This window comes from Hypomesus transpacificus, chromosome 17 (genome assembly GCF_021917145.1).
Source record: "Hypomesus transpacificus isolate Combined female chromosome 17, fHypTra1, whole genome shotgun sequence".
NCBI classification, from domain to species: domain Eukaryota; kingdom Metazoa; phylum Chordata; class Actinopteri; order Osmeriformes; family Osmeridae; genus Hypomesus; species Hypomesus transpacificus.
Genome location: NC_061076.1, coordinates 5716213 through 5733708, shown reverse-complemented (window position 1 = coordinate 5733708; position 17496 = coordinate 5716213). Strand labels below are relative to the sequence as shown.

At 44.6% G+C, this 17496-nt stretch overlaps 1 long non-coding RNA gene across 1 annotated transcript; it reads left to right on the top strand.

Moving 5' to 3' along the window:
* Nucleotides 1-1473: 1473 nt before the first annotated feature.
* LOC124479382 lies at nt 1474-4225 on the top strand. Its single transcript, XR_006957440.1, has 3 exons — nt 1474-1670; nt 2680-2878; nt 3050-4225. It is a non-coding gene; the product is annotated as an uncharacterized LOC124479382 (long non-coding RNA).
* The last annotated feature ends 13271 nt before the right edge of the window (nt 4226-17496 follow it).

The following is a 17496-nucleotide window of genomic DNA, read 5'->3' as shown; positions in this document are numbered from 1 at the left end:
AGTAAATAGATAAGGAGAGAGATTAGTACTTGGACTTGAGGACTGGATAAAACTCAGCATCACAACATGACTCTGAGCATACTTGCAGATGAGTCGAAACAAATCAGCCAAAGAGAAGAGCTTTCTCATCACTGGTGAACCATCTGACTGATCCCGTAAAGCCACGGGACCTTGAGAACTAGGGAGCTCTCCAGTCTTTTCCCTCAACCTGAAGTGAGTAGTCTCACGTGTGTACATTTCTGTTTGTAAACCCGGGATCCATGGGGCTGCAGTCCTGCAAGCCGTCCTGTCCCAGTCCACAGCTAGACGAGGAGGAGGTGGTTGGGCAGGCTGGCTGCTCGTGGGACCACAAGCAGTGGGACCGCTGCTGTGACCGCTGCTGTGACCTGTGCTGTACGCTGTGCCTGGATGTGTGCTGCGGTCTCTGCTCTCGGGACTGCGGCTACACCTTCTGCACCCTCTGCCTGGGCGTCGTGCAGAGCTGCAGCTCTTTCTCCGCCTCCGACCCGTCCGAGATTCCAGAGGCAGAGCGTGAGTCCGTGCCGTCCCTTTAAATGTTCAAGTTGTCGCTGTCTGGAGCGTCATGTCTTTGTCCTCGCTAAGCCTAATGTTGTCTTAGGACTGTGTGGTTTGTGTTGAAGAGGTCATGCTTGATGCTGGACGCCGTGCTTGATGGGGTTGTATCAAACGCAACTGACATATTCTCGAGAGGCATTCAAGGACCCGGCTGATTGGTCAGATCAAACAGGTACAAGCTTCAAGCTGCGAAACTCATTCAATCTCTTTTTGACACGTTTTCAACATCAGTAAACTGAAGTCCTGCAAATCAAAAAAACACAAAGTTAAACTTTGGTTACCTAAATGGTACATTGTGTAGCCAAATGACAGCAGTTAAAATGGAGCCGATTTTGTTTTTCATGTCCTTTTTAATCCACGTTGACCCCTGAAAATCTGGCCAGGCCTGTAGAGTGTGGCACCGCTCCAGACGAGTTCATTGTTTACATCCGACTGCATTCCGGAGATAGCATACGACACGCTGTAAGCTGCCCTGTCCCCAAGCCGTGTGGACAATAATATCTTTCACTAGGATTTCATGATCAACATGAACTTGCTAAAGTGATGACGCTTAAGGCCTCTTTAGCTTTTTGGCAGCTTGACTTCATCATACAAAACTTGATAGAACCAGGTTTCCATTGACTGAAACCCACATTGTGCCCGCAAGCACACACAAGCACACACTCGCTCTGCTATACCCCAGGGGCGCCGTATAGGGAGGAAAAGTTAAGACAATTGAAAAACTAATAGAAATTATACTTTATTTTTTTATTTTTTTCATGGGGCTCAAAATTCCTGGCGGCGCCCCTGCTACACCCTATTATGATGCTCGCGTCACATGGGTGTCAGATGACACATTTAGATTGTACTCGTAACCCATGTTGTCGGTGTGATATGTGAAGGAACAAGCTGAAAAACCTGAATCCACACCCTGTGAAGCTGGCTCATTCTGGAGGTGTGATTGGTGCACACTCTGTGGAGCAGCTGGCATGTATACACAACTCCAGAACTACTCGGGAGAGAAATTAGGAATTGAAAAAGGAAAAAATTGTCTTATTTGTGGAAGGAGTTGACGTCATTGTTATAGAATCTGAAGTAAAGGCAGACAAGATAAGGTGGGTGAAAGGTCAAAAGTATTTTAAGTTTGGTGTCTACACTAATATTGGACTTTAACACATTCCTAGTCTTGACTGTGTGAGTGAAGAACTGTTGTAGATGCTGTTGCAACAGTATATCAGCAATAGCTTTAGTATTTGATGATAAGACCACTGAAGATAAATATCAGTGATTAGATAGGTTTTGAGTTTTTATGTGTGTCTCATGACATGTCTTATGACACACTATGATCAGGACCTGTACATTAAATGCTTTGGAGGAAATGTCTTGGTTTTATCAATAACACTATAATAATAATACTAATACTTTTCAAAGACCGCTAAACTGCAAAAAAAGTCTGTTAAAATACAAGAAATTAACACTACATTTAAGGAAAATTTACTCAATACTAGTGAAATTATCTGTCCATGCAGCAAGAATAATTTTACTCGACAAAATATCTTAAAATAAGTTGGTTCCAGGCTAGAAATAAGTAGGCTCTGAGTTTAAGTTAGAAAGAAGTAAAAAAAATGCTGGTTTTAAAATTAAATTACTTGATATCAGACTTGCTGCAGCACAGTTATGAGTAAAATACACTGAACACAAGCAGTATTTTTATATTTCTTAATCCTTATTTTTAGCACACTGAGAACTGAAAGCTAAGAAACAAGAAAATAAATCACTTAGTCAAGTGGAAATTACTTTATACTAGTCAAGAAGGATTATGCTGTTTTTCTTGAAACAAGTTGGCTCATCTTGAAATAGGTGAGCCTAAACCCAATTTTTATAAGCAAAGCATTTTAAATCACACATCAAGGACTGCAAGTGAAATGTCTAAAATGTATTGATAACAGAGAGCGTAGTGTAGAACGACCTTTCAAGTATTTTGTGATCAATATTAGAGATCAACAACCTATATCATCTTAATAGGTCCATCCAATGTTGTGGTTGTCACCTCTCATACATTGATGCAATGATTGACATTCAAGGGGGCAGTTTGATTGACATGCTGATTGATTCCCTGTGCAGAGAGTGTAGAGCTGGGCCATGGGGTGCTGTTTCAGCAGCGCGGAGGGGGAGGGCGACGACAAGCACGGCGGCGATGGCGACGGCTGCAAAAGCTGCTGTCTGAAGACCAGGAACTGTCTGATGAGTGGAGAATGTGGACGGGCGCTTCAGATTGCCAATGTCTGTGCCATGTGTGGCATGTGCATCCGCATGTTTGCCTGTGAGTTCAGAGGTTGCAGCCACAGGGGGGAAAGATACTTCTAGAATATATTAATAATCCCGCACATACTGTGCTTGTGTTTGTGTGTGTGTGTCTTTTGATCAAGTACCGAGTACAAGATAACTACTGTTAAACTTGTCGCCCCCAATCCTAACCCTTCTTTTTTTTCAGAGTTATAACCAGACTGTGACTCAACACATTTTCGAACATGTTTGGATACTTCACACACCCACAAAGTGCCTTGAACAAAATAATGTGCGGTACAGCCCTGCTCTTCTGGGATCCACCCCGCACCACACCGAAAACCCGCCCTGTCTTACAGCCTTGGAATCTGGTCATGTGCTGGAGTGAAGCAGGAAGTCACAAATACAGCACACACTCCTTACTTCCTGAAGGACAGACACAAATGCCTCAACACGAACAGCAGCCTTTTTTTAAGACTTGGAGAACTAGCAGGAGCCTGAAAATAAATTCATACTGGCAAACCAACTGCTGCACTACAGGGAGTGCTTGCCCAATACTTAAGAACAATGTCCATGAGCAAGATTTTTTTTTTTTTTGTCTCATAGCATTGTGGGTTTTGAGTAAATATCTGAACCTTTTTACCTGACAATCAATAATTGTTCTATGAGCTACAGAAGGTTATACCTTTCATTGTACGGCGCTCGTCATCCAGCTAGTTATTGTTTGTATTGACTCAGCCAAGGCTGCTTGTTTACTCATTTATAACAGTCGTGGTTATTATCGGAGGATGGCTCGGGGCTCACCCAAGCCCCAGTATCAGCAGAGCCTTGGGCTAGATCAGGAAAGATTGACAGCGAGTAAAAGTGCAGTGTAGCACATCATCACGCACGCCCCATTTACAGTAGTCGCTTCTGCTCTGAGCTTCAGCTAGAGACCGTGCCACAGTGTGTGTCTGTAGATGTCCTTCTCACTGCGTTCTCACCTTGACTATGTAGACATGCCTTGCTGACCTGTTGGCTGTTAAAGCTGAAGTGGTATAAGGGGAGCTGTTTATCGTACATTCAATTACACACCGGCTGTAAGCTTGCTTTGGAGAAAAGTAATACTTCACTTTTATATTTAATTGATGGATGCATATATCTTTCCTTTTTTTTATGATGCAGTTCCCCAGTTGATTGCTGGTGCTACTGATAGGACATTTTCTCCTCTCTGTGATTGCATTGTGTAGGCTAATGTAGCTGGGAATAAATGGAATGATTTAGGATTGGAGGGGATTTGGGGATTCCTGTGCAGCTTTATTGTCGCTTTCTCTAAGTATGTATTGTCATCAATATCTGCTGCTACCTTATTGCCAATAATAAAACGTCAACGTGCTATACCCTACCTTCGCACAAGCATACATATCAGGCCAATTGCTTGTATCTTCATTCTATGATGTTGTATACAGTATGATTGCAATCAGGTGTGGTTCTTGTGTGTAGTGTAAAGCAGTAAAGTAGTTTATTCTTTGAGCTGCATTCATACACTGTAAGGGCGTGGTGCACTGTAAACACAGCTCCAGCATAATCAGGCCCTCAGCGACCATAGACCAGTCCTGGCAAGTCCAGTAAGATAAACATACAGTGCCCTCCAAAAGTATTGGAACAGTGAGGGGAATTCCTTTATTTTTGCTGTAGACTGAAAACATTTGGGCTTGACATCAAATAATGAACGTGAGACCAGAGATCAACGTTTCAGCTTTTATTTCCAGGTATTTACATCAGGATCTGATGCACAACTAAGAAAATATCACATTTTGTTTGAATCCACCCATTTGTCATGTGATCAAAAGTATTGGAACAGATATACTTAAAACATATTTAAGTGAATAAGACTTAATATTTAGTTGCAAATCCTTTGCTTTCAATAACTGCAGCAAGTCTGTGACCCATTGACGTCACCAAACTTTTGCATTCTTCCTTTTTGATGCTTTCCCAGGCTTTCACTGCAGCCTCTTTCAGTTGTTGTTTGTTTTGTGGGGTTCCTCCCTTCAGTCTCCTCTTAAGCAGGTAAAATGCATGCTCTATAGGGTTTAAGTCTGGAGATTGACTTGGCCAGTCTAATACCTTCCATTTCTTGCCCCTGATGAACTCCTTTGTTGTTTTGGCAGTGTGTTTTGGGTCGTTATCTTGCTGCATGATGAAGGCTCTGCCAATCAGTTTGGTTGCATCTTTCCTTAAATTGGCAGACAAAATGTTTCTGTAGACTTCCAAGTTCATTTTGCTGCTGCCATCATGTGTTACATCCTCAATGAAGATTAATGAGCCCGTCCCAGAAGAAGCCATGCAAGCCCAAGCCATGACATTACCTCCACCGTGTTTCACAGATGAGCTTGTGTGTTTGGGATCATGAGCAGTTCCTTTCTTTCTCCAAACTTTAGCCTTTCCATCACTTTGGTAAAAGTTAATCTTTGTCTCATCAGTCCATAAAACTTTGTCCCAGAATTTTTGAGGTTCATCTCTGTACTTTTTGGCAAATTCCAGCCTGGCCTTCCTATTCTTCTTGCTAATGAGTGGTTTGCATCTTCTGGTGTAGCCCTTGTACTTTTGTTCATGAAGTCTTCTGCGAACAGTAGATAGTGATACCTTCACTCCTGCCATCTGGAGGTTGTTGCTGATCTCACTAACAGTTGTTTTAGGGTCTTTCTTTACAGCTCTCACAATGTTTCTGTCATCAACTGCTGATGTTTTCCTTGGTCTACCTGTTCGACGTCTGTTACTTAGTACACCAGTAGTTTTCTTCTTCTTCAGGACATTCCAAATGGTTGTACTGGCTATGGCCAATGTTTCTGCAATGGCTCTGATTGATTTTCCATCTTCTCTAAGACTCACAATTGCTTGTTTTTCACCCAAAGACAGCGCTCTGGTTTTCATGTTGTTTTCACCTCTGAATACAGTCTGCATAGACAAAACCTATCTTACCCAATCTGAACCTGAGTGTAGACATTCAGTGGTATTTATTGATTGAATAATGTATGTAATAGGACACACCTGGGCAACAAAACACACCTGTCAGTCACATGTTCCAATACTTTTGCTCACGTGACAAATGGGTGGGTTCGAACAAAAAGGTGATATTTTCTAATTTGGGCATCAGATCCTGATGTAAATACCTGGAAATAAAAGCTGAAACGTTGATCTCTGGTTTCACATTCATCGTTTGATGTCAAGCCCAAATGTTTTCAGTCTACAGCAAAAATAAAGGAATTGGCCTCACTGTTCCAATACTTTTGGAGGGCACTGTAATTGACGATTTGTGAGGGTTATTCTTTAGGGTTTTCCTCACTGTCTTTCATGATGTCATTCTTCTCAGTTATCTGTTGCTGACTGACTGCTGTTCTCCCATCCCAGCCCCATAATCACCAGACTGTGGAATCAAGAGTGTGCTGGATATATGATGTATCATTGAATATTTCAGCCCAACTCAGATTGATGGATGCAACAAATCTTTTTCTTTTTAGGGTCTTTTAGAGTCTGTGCGGTACATTCTTTTACTAATTTGTTCTTGTTCACTTTCTGTCAGTAATTTATTTTTTACTTTGTAGACTAAAGGACAAACAAAAAAACAAAGCATATACGCATTAAATCACAGTTTCACATTGCCATTGTAAACCTTTGTTCGGCACGATCACTTCAAAGAGAAAACTCAATAGAAACAACATTTTCCTGCAGAAATCAGTTTTCCATCAAGGTGACCATTGACTGTCCCTTACTGTCAGAACACTGTAGCCTTAAGATGGCCGCAGAGGCTGCTAGAGCCATCTGGAGCACCACACCATATCTTCAGTTTGTGTGTGCGTATGTGTGTGTGTGTGTGTGTGCGTGACAGCTCTTTATGTTGCTGTCAACAGGTGCTGCTGTCATTCGTAATGGTGTTATTACAAAGGCACCTGATTAAAGCTAACTCCTGGTCTGCCCCTTAGATACAGATCAAACCTCTAGGCTCACAAAGCATCACAGACCTCCAGACTTTTTACGACGTCTTAACCCGGCCCCCGCCTATTTTTAAACACAGGTTTGGCCGGGTTTCCCAGATTCGTTAAGAAGCTCTTAACGCTAAGATCTTGTTAAGAACGTTCGAAGAGCGTTCTAAAGCGCTCTTAGAAAGTTCTTAAGACGCTCTTCGCGTTAAGAGCTTCTTAACGAATCTGGGAAACCCGGCTAATATCAATTTCTGGGGAACATGCCCCTCCTGTTGCAGTTCATCTTTTGTCATGTAAAGCACCAATGGTAGTCGGCAGAAAAGGACAGTGGTGCCCGAGTGTGGCTTCGAGAGAGATGGGAAGGTCTGCTTTGTGCTTCCTATATCCACCCACCTGCCGAATGACTGTCTTTACGATTCTGTAGCTGTGCGGATGGACCTTCAGGAAGATGGGAAGGGACAGAGGAGGGCAGGGGTGGAGGTGGGAGAGGGGGTATTGTAGAAATTAGGTTTTATTTTCTGTCCACTTTCAGAGACTTCCATCTTATCCTGCTCCCCAGCCCTCTCACTCAATTTCCATCTCGCCGTGCGAAAATTGGAGTGATATAAAGATGTGAGCTCTAGATTGAGACAGGGAGAGATTGGAAGAGAGGAGAATGGGAGGAATGGGGGGGGGGTGGTGGTGGAGGGTGGAGAAAAGTAGAGGAAGAGAGATGGAAAAAAGACACATCAACACACACACATTTTATGAAAGATGTTTATTAAAAGACAAAGGTTTCAACCAACCAGATTATCATGTAGGCTCTACAGACACAGCATCACAGGCCATTACACGGTTCCATAAATGACTTCATGCTCACTTGAAACATAAAATACATACACGGATGATATATGTGAAACATATTCAGAACTGATACATGGGTATTGGACAGAAATGATTATGATAATCGTATCGCTCATATGATGTGAAATATCGAATCTTTCCCTGGGCACTCGGTATTCAAATCATGTTGGTTCGGAGGCAAATACTGGGGACATACAGCCAGCCCTCAGCCTTCCTCGAGTGGGCATCGAGAGGCACACTCATACATACATATAAAACACAGGCAGGGACATTGCTCATCTTTCATGCATTGCACAGTGTTAGAACTGGCCAGTCAAACAAATTCTTTATACAATGAATGCATTCCTCCTCTCATCCTATCCCAGCAGCTTATCAGCCGAGGTATTTAAAGCAAGCACCAGCATGCATAAACAGAATGGCCCAGAAATAATTGCGGGAAAAAAGTAAAGAAAAGAATCAATGAGGGGAAAAAAACACCTTATAAGGCAGCTGAGGTGGGATGGTGTTCACTTGGTTTGCATTAATAATGTATGGGCTGACAGCCCATTAGACTGTTTAAAGGGAATCAGATCCTGGCTCTCATCCAAGCCCATTAGCTGTTGAGGTCAGGCTGTAGACTGACTGGTAATTGACTAATAGATTCAGGTAGTTTGAGGGTAAATTGGTGGTCCCTAGAAGGCACAACAATGCTGTTAAATGCGTGTATAGAACACTGGGAGATGGTATTGGGGATTACAGGTAGAATAGCCCTGACTTGACCTGGAACAGCAATGTCCACTGTTCTGTGACAGGACAAGTCAATTACATACATGGCCTCATGGGCTGTATAGGAAGCAACTACACATCATTAGCACTTTCTATAAGGTGACTATCTACAAAAAGATACAGCAGTTTCTGGGGTTGCCCAACATTTTTACAATTGCAGTTTGAAGTGCTAAGGTATATGCCTAAATGTCTGGCCTTCAGGCAACAAATCACTGTAAAACAGGGCTCTCAAGTTTGATCAAAAGTTTGGCGTGAGATTACCATACTGTCGTTTCTGTGCAGAAATTCCAGGACACGGGGTAGAGGGTGCCAGGGATGTTTCTGATAGGCTGTTAGGTGGCATTTAACTCTGTTTAACTCGAGACATCTATCAACTCATCAGAAAACCTCCCTCCGTATGCCTCCGCCTCGTCCATTAATTGCATGGAGCAGGACCCGTTATCCCTGAGGCTACTTCACATCATGGAAATACAAGGTGTCGCGTGAGAGCGTGAGAATTGGTTGAAGTGAGTCTCACGGCGAATGCGTGAGACTTGAGAGCCCTGCTGTAAAATGAAACCGAGTTCAATTTGCATTCACACTCAGGACACTTGTACAGCCAATTCACAGGCCAGAATCCCTGTCCTTGGTTAGCTCATGTATTCACAATGTTGTTTTCGTGTCCCGCCTCTAAAGGTCTGCTTCAGTCCATGGACTGATCGCCTTATTTAGAACATGCTGGATTGTACTGTTTTACTCTTGCAAATTACTTATTGATTATATGTCACTGGCATGGTGATTGCTGGCAGACTGTCTAACAATGCTCTTGATATCAATAGGAGCTATGGATTCATGTTTGAGATGTTTGTCATTTGCCGGATTCACTGACTGGATCAACATGTGAAGTTCATCATGTCTTCGTCAATCAATAAGGGAGTATTTCCATTCTTCTGGGCACTCGTTAATATGTTATCTGATCTCTGTTATCTGTTGTGGAGTAAGCAGTTCTCTCCTTCAACCGGTCAATTCTCTGGAAATTGTATGTATGAGTATAATGTAATGAGAAGACACCTGGAGAAATAAATTGTGTATTGGTAGGCACAATTTCACAAAATCTCAGAATCTTTCTTTCTTTCGTTTGTCTGCTGGGCACATTCTGCTAAAGCCAGTGTTTCTGTACATTAGAGCCATGTACAAACTAGTTGAATCTCAGACCTGGTATCAGAATTCTGATTAGGATCGTGACCTCACAGCTAGGAGCGGCGTGGACTTCATCTAGTAAACGGAAAAGCCCCCACATCGGTAGGTAATTATCCCCTGGGAAATCGGATCTACTGTGTTCACCACTCCAAATGAACGCCCCGCCCCCTCTCTCCCTCAGAGGGGTCTCAGAGTGGCAGTCCCGGGGTTCGTGGTGGGGGTGACGAGGGCAGCCCTGCAGGTACGTAGCTGATCTGTAACAGTGATGAACGACTGTGCCGATCCTTTGATAATTGCTCACTCAGGGGTAGAGAGAGGTCCATTCATCAACAACAAAAAAAGGGGGGTGCCGCAGGGCTATCCCTCCCCCCTCTCCCCGCACCCCCACCCAGCCACCCCCCACCCCCAAACGCCTCACCAAGGTACTCTCTGGAACTCGCCTCAACATCCCCAGCGTGCACAAAGATCACAGGCACCGGTTTCGAAGCAACCAGGAGGAGAGATCCTTGTTGTTTGGTTTTGACTCCAGGTGTGATTAATCCAACATGAGTGCTGTAACTTTTACAGCAATCTGAACTGCTCTGTTCTCCTCTCGTCCTCCACATCCGGCCCCACAACGAGAGATTGTACAAGAGACGGAGAGAGGCCTTGCTGCGTATGATAAATGGAGAGGTGAAGCGTCGGCTGAGAGGGCCGATTGATTTCTGCAATAATGCATCAGCTGGGATGTCTGTCTGGGGTGGCTGCAAATGTTAGCGTTTTCCGTAAACAAGGGAATTGATGCCGCTAGACCGCTCTGTCTCCAGAGTCAAATCCATTAGGGAGAGGGGAGGTAATCTCGTTAAACCTCCATCCTCTTCTTTAGATGGATTCATCATGTAGAAAATCACCTTGGGCTCCGCCATCAAACTCATCAGTTCTTTTATTTGTGTTGGTATTACTGCACCAGCACACTATTCATGCATCTGTTTGGGTGAAAGGAGAAGAGCGATGAAATCATTCTGTTGTTGAATGCTGCCTTCTGCTTCTCAGAGACCCTACATCCACGCTTGCCTGCCTGACTGCCTGCCTGCCTGCCTGCCTGTCTGTGTCAGTAACCTGGCTGGTCACGGTCAAATGGTGGCCCAGAAAGGGCGGGGGGGGGGGTCCTGCTGGGAAGGTGAATACCCCCGCTGCCTAGCGAGGCCTGGAGGAGGGAGGGGTGGGGGTAGAGGGGATAGAGCTGAGCCCCCCAAGCTTTCAGCCTTTCTCTCCCCGACTGCCAGTCTTTCCAGGGTGCCTTTCTCTCGTAGCTAGAAGGCAGCCTTCCACCCTGACAGAACAGGATCTAACCTTTTATGTCAGCGGGAGCCTGGGCTTATTAGCTTGCCAGGCTGCAGATGCAGAACAGTCACCATCAGTGCGACGCACGCTGTATGTTTCTTCTTTAAACAGAAAGCCCGAAACGCGGGCGAACAGTGGATAGAAAGCGAGTACCTGGGTAATGGGAATTTTAACTTGGTGACGATGCCTCGATACGGCACCTTGTGCACATCGTTTGCGTTAGCGTGGCTGCGAACATCATCTTTATCTTTATTTCCTATTAAAACCATCGCCGATCGAAACGACCTCCCGTTCCTTCGATGTGAGTGCAACTATCTTCTCAGGCAGACCCCCTCTCATTGTCAGGTTCAGTTCATCTACCGTGTGTCACTCTTATCACCTCCCCCAATGGCCCACATCAACTGGAATAAAATGGGGAGAGAGGGAGAGATGAGAGACACGAGCGACCACGTCGTCAGTGTGTCACACACAACTGCATGGACCTCCGTGCGTGCGCAGCTCTGCTTATCATGATGCTCCCATCAGCTCCCCCCCCCCCACCCCCAGCCCCCCCACCCCTGGCCCCCCCTCCCAGAAAGGGACGAAGGCCCAATGTGCAAATGAGACGTTCTGCACAGGCCTCCACGCAGCGTTAATAGACATGCACGGGGCTGCTGTCAGGTTGTTGTGGAGACGTCGTGGTAGCAGTCCCACTTACCGGAGACACATCCCCCCCCCCAGCCTTCATTACCCAGCAGTCCATCTGTTTTCAATCCAGCAGCAAAAGACAGAGGAGCAGCGGTGGCACAGCGCTCATCTCCCAGACAGTGGCATGCATTAATACACAGCCCAGGCTCCGAGTCTTCCTCTCCTCCCGGGGGAGAGACAGGTCCAATGGAGAGGCAGGTAGAAGCAGACTACCAGCCTAGCACGCCTCATCTGTTCATCCCACAAGACGCCTTCTGGAAGCTTCTCTCAGCCTGTCCATCTGTCTCCTGCTGTGTTCTGCGTGGATTACATTTAGACCCCGGCCTTTGTTTGCTATCTCGAGAGAAGGTGCGTGGGAACACGCCTAAAAACGACTTTCTACCTCATGACAGCAACAGTGTTGATGGAGGTTTGTGTGGAGAAGCAGAGATATAGACACCAAAACATGACATCACTTTGGATTTGTATTGCATCTGTTTCAATCATTGCCTTTTCCTCAGGGTGCTTTCGGATCACGGCAGCATACACCTACTGTCCTATCCGAAGCCAGCTGATTAGTCTGGGCATGTGGAGGGGGTAGCGTGTGATGAATCTCTGAGCGGCACCCTAGAACCAGCCCACACTTGGTGTGTCAGGCCGCATGGAACGCCTGGCAACCACCTATGCACAGACCCGTCTGCGATTAGGCAGGAAGACTGATGGTGTGTTCAAGGTGAAAACCAACCTCCTTAGTGTACACTCATCTATCTTCCCTCTCTCATTCGGAGGATCACGGCACTCAATAAAAACATGCTCTCCTCCTCAGCTCCGCCAGCCAAGAAGCAGTCATGTTTCGAACTAATGAAGACCCAGCTGGCCAAACTGTCCTTAAGCAGTAATAAAGAACTCAAAGAAACTGCCTGATTAACGTCTACCAGCTCACTAGGGCAAATATTTGGATGGTGCGTGAAACACAAACAACGTTTTAATTCCCCCCGCAGAGGAATTACAGTACATTTCAATAACTTGCTAAGGAAATTACCAGATATTGCAAGTTGGTGTAAAATGTTGATGGTATTTTTTTTTAAGAGATCTAACATCGAATATGATAATTTCGTTTGTAAGAAAAATCTGTATGTGAATGTTGAATGTATGCAACAAGTGAATCACCAAATTGTGGTACGGAATATTGTCTACAAACAAATACTTCAAGCCAAAAATGAAATTATACTACTGAAACAATTATACTACTGAATAACCTGTGTAATTGAGCTTTGAGCAATGTATGTGTGTTGTTGGCATGCGCAGTGTTATCATTTCATAAGAGTGTGTGTATGTGTGTGTGAAGCAGTAGAGAGAGAGGCAGGACAGTCTTTGCAGTCTGGGCTATGATGGCCCAGACCAGGGGCCTGTTCCGTACGGCACTCTGCCAAGACTCAGACACTACAAAAATTGATACCAATACCAACTGTACCTGATTGCAGACCCTCTGTCTGCTAAATCTAAATTGCAACTCCACACTCAAAAGCAGCCTGTGTTCGTGAAGCACGCTAAATCAATCATTCACACTCTCCACTCTCTCCACTGCCGCTTCCTCTGAACAATACAGCTGCAAGCAGCTCTGTATGACCTTGATTTTTGGGTGTGGATGAACAGAACCCTAGTCGGCTTCAATCCGCCAGTACAAATGGAAGAAGTAGCCTTGTGGAGCGATGTGACTGGAGACGGGAAGCGTCTGTAGATGTGGTTAGCCTGCACCTCTGCCCGTTGGCCGGGGCCACTGTCATTCTCCTTGTGCTGCTGTGTCCTCCTCTTGTTCCTAGACAACTGGACGTCATTCCACTAGGATGCCTATCTGTTTAATTACACACTGTCTTTCCACCCCATTGATTTACATTCGAAGCTGTTTTAATTATACAATCCATTGCATTTTAAACACCAAATAAACCTACTTAAAATTCACTGATTAAAGCCTGTTGAGGGGTATCAGCATATTTGAGAGTACATAGCCACTGTTGCATACATTACCCCAACGGAACCAGTGGCTCTGATTTAGATGGGTATTTCTTTCCCCATTTGTGTCATTTATCTGTGCACACCCCCCTCCCCACCACCACCACCACCACCACCACCACCACCCCCCTCCCCACCACCACCACCACCACCACCACCACCACCCCCACCACCCCCACCACCCCCCTCCCCACCACCACCACCCCCACCCCCACCCCCACCACCCCCCTCCCCACCACCACCACCACCACCCCCCTCCCCACCACCACCACCACCACCCCCACCACCCCCCTCCCCACCACCACCACCACCACCACCACCACCCCCACCACCCCCCTCCCCACCACCACCCCCACCACCCCCCTCCCCACCACCACCCCCACCACCACCACCACCACCACCACCACCACCAATGCAACCCCCCTTAGACCTGTTTTCCTCTTATCCGTAATATAATTTTTCACATGCAGCATGCTCTATAATGGGTCCTTATCTCTTACTAAGACACAACACTTAACATGACAATGAATCAGAGACCTTGCCCTCCTTATTGAGTTTTTGAGCCATTCTCTGAAGAGGCTAAAAGCTGTTTGGAACACGCTACCTGTGCGCTGTCGATATTCCATTGCTATTTGCTCCCATGTCTAGTGTTCTGCTTGAGAGCCAGCTTGAGATTTGAGTGGTTTTTGTACAATTTGCCAAACAACCAAGCCAACTAAATTGTTTATTTTGGATGGATAAGGCACTGAAGAAGAGGCCAGTGAATGTCATCCAAGATCACCCTGACCCAGCAGTCCTCCATGGCACTGATATGATTGTCTTCTCTGAATATTCATCCATCATCATCATCATTAGGGATGCACATCTTTTTCTAATATTTCCTCAGTTTCAGCATTTCTTCTTTTTTTCGACTGCCAAATCAGCCAAGCTCTAAGCACAAAAGGTTAAACCTTTCTGAAAAAAAACAAAGCAGACTTACGTGCATGCATATATTTGGAATTTTGTTTGTTTTGCTGTTCTGTCAATATGACATGAACATAATAAAGAGGTGTTCTTTTGTACCGTGACCACCTACAGCTTCTCAATGTATCGCAGTAAAGAACAATGCATTTTTGGTCAATCTTTTGGGAAGCTTTTTTCTTTTTTTTATCTACCCAGCCAACATTAAAGTGAACTCTTCTTCTCACTGTCTCTGCTGATGCTGTTTTGAAAACACAGAGACATATTTTATTCTGGCCCAGCTCTGCGTCTCAACAAAGCATCATGGGACTCAACATCTGCTTGTGTTCACTACCAGGCAATAAAACATAAAGCCTACTTCATCTCTATGCTTCACTATAACATCTTCACAAAGCCCAGATAAACAAACCGCACAATATTACACAGAATGCCCACCCTTCCCCATCAGCAGCATGGGGTTTTTTTCCCCTCTCTGTAGACCTTCCAGATCAATACCATGCGCTTGCAATTATTACCATCAGCTACCATTTGCAATGATTGGATTTGGTCCTCGGGCTGAAAAATAGACTTTGGCACTATTATGCTATTGGTAGAGTTTGCACTGCTGTAATTGGATAAATCGCAAGCTAAGAAAACGGTTTTCCTGGGGGAAAATAAAAACAAATCATGTGCTGGTGTCAGTTTAACTTTTTTTGGGTATTCACAAATCACTATAGCATGAAATACGCCTGGCAGCACTCGTGTACTTGATGTAATAACGGTGAAATCACAACACTTCAGTAGCTGCTGTCCTCTGCTCTCACAGAATTGGTGTCTGAGTTAGCAACCCAAACTAAGTAGCATACTAAGCACACAATCAAAACCCACTCAGCATGCTCAGACCAGTGGCAGTGGGATGAATGTCTAGAAGTCGACGGCACTAGTTTTGAAGAAGGACTACTGGAAAACACTTCAGCACTTTCATAAGTGGCTCCTGCGTAGGGTTAAAGCTGAGATCAACGTTTGATTTGTAATGTCCGAAGAAGCCAAGGGGTATTAAAAACAATCAATAGTTTAAATTAAAAAGTGGTTATTGAAATGGAATTAGGGTTAGGAACTAATTTCCTTCTAATTTACCTACAGATAATTGTACCCTGGTGTGTCACCCAATTATTTATCCTAGAAGGTCATAGGTTCTCATTCGACCTGTATTGTGCTTTATCTCTACCTTTAATCAAATCTGAATAACAAACATGCCAGACACGTTTTCATTCATAACCCTGTTGATCCCATGTCGATTGTTCCAATGTGCCCTAGTTAAATAAATACATTTGTTTCTTGATCATGCAGTAAGACCACAGAATTGGATAACCCTAAGGACACCATCTCAGAGTAAAAACATCCTAGGGATAGGAGCTTAGATTTGACTCTCCAGTGCAGCACCAGGAGTCACCGAGCAGTCCTCCTTGATTGGATAACGCTAACACGTTGAGCTTGGAGGGAGAAATCTCCATTCCTATGTATAAATCACTCAAAATAGAGTAAGGGGATTTGAATCACAAATCAGTCGAAAAAGCTATTACCATGACAGAAAGGAAGTCCAGCATGATAGTATTGATGCAGTCACACACCAGCCAATGGTGACAACTAGAGCTTGAATGAAACCCTGGAGAGAGAGAAAAAAAGGTTGGGTTACCAAGACAAGATCAATGTTAACATTTACTTACCCCTGGAAAGCCCAACCTACCTCATACCATGTTTCACGTGTCGAATAACATGCTACCGCTAAACAGTAATGGAGTTCAATTTACATTCCTGTACGACTACAATGTTAATGCAAATCATATGGTTATTAATGGTTGAAAATAATCTCCGACAGGGCGAACAGCACCCCAACGCGAAGCGGATGCTGTTCGTCCTGTCTGGGCTTATTTTCCCGATAATGACCAGAGTTCTATACATTATCCCTTACTTAAAGTGATGCCCATGTTTAAAGTTAAGCACCATTCCTCGGTTATTTTAGACAGATACAGTATGTAAAGCAACATCTTGTAGTTGAAGATATCGCTCTAGAAACCTGAAGAGGACACACACAACAATGGAAGTGCTAGAACTAGAAGGAACTGTGATGAACACAGTTCTTGAGACAACTCTGCTTATGCTGAGTGGAAAGGGAATGGTGACATTACATTTAGTCTTAGCTCTTATCCAGAGCGACTTACAGTAAGTACAGGGACTTTCACCCCAAGGCAAGTAGGGTGAAGTGCCTTGCCCAAGAACACAACGCCTTTTAGCCCGGCCGGGAATCGAACCGGAAACCTTATGATTATTAGCCCTATACCCTAACTGCTCAACCATCTGACTCTGTGACAATAATAACACTCACAAAATGTGAGGCCTATTCATATTTCTGTTACAAAGGAGAGTTAGCATTCAAGAAACACTAGAGGTGAGGTCAGTAAAAAGTCATTCAGGTTAAAACTAGTATTTTATACAAGCAAAAGGTCCTGTTCTCTATTCTCTACCATGTGCCAGTCAAATCTAGGTGGTGTGGGTCTCCTGTGAGAGGTCAACATTTGAATATCCCTGGATCCTGGGGGAAGATGTAGTGCGACATTTGAAATTCAATAAGATCCAGTGTACAACATTACAATAGGGCTGCTAGTGTTGGTGACCTTGAGGGTCTTCATTCAAAATATGTTGGCTGTCTGCATGCCCTATGCTTTACTAAACAGCGTGGGGAGGTCCATAACTTAAAATTCCTTTGATACCTGGTTCTTTCTACACAACGTCAGGACAGCTCTTTTCTATTCATCGAGACATTTTCTGAAAGAAATCCACAAGGGGTCTGCGGGTGTGATCCATATGCCACAGTTCATTAAGATAAGGTCTCACTTCATGGCCAGTCCCTGGAACAAAGGAACACTAAGATTGTATGCAGAGGGATTTCTGTCTGCCCAGATTT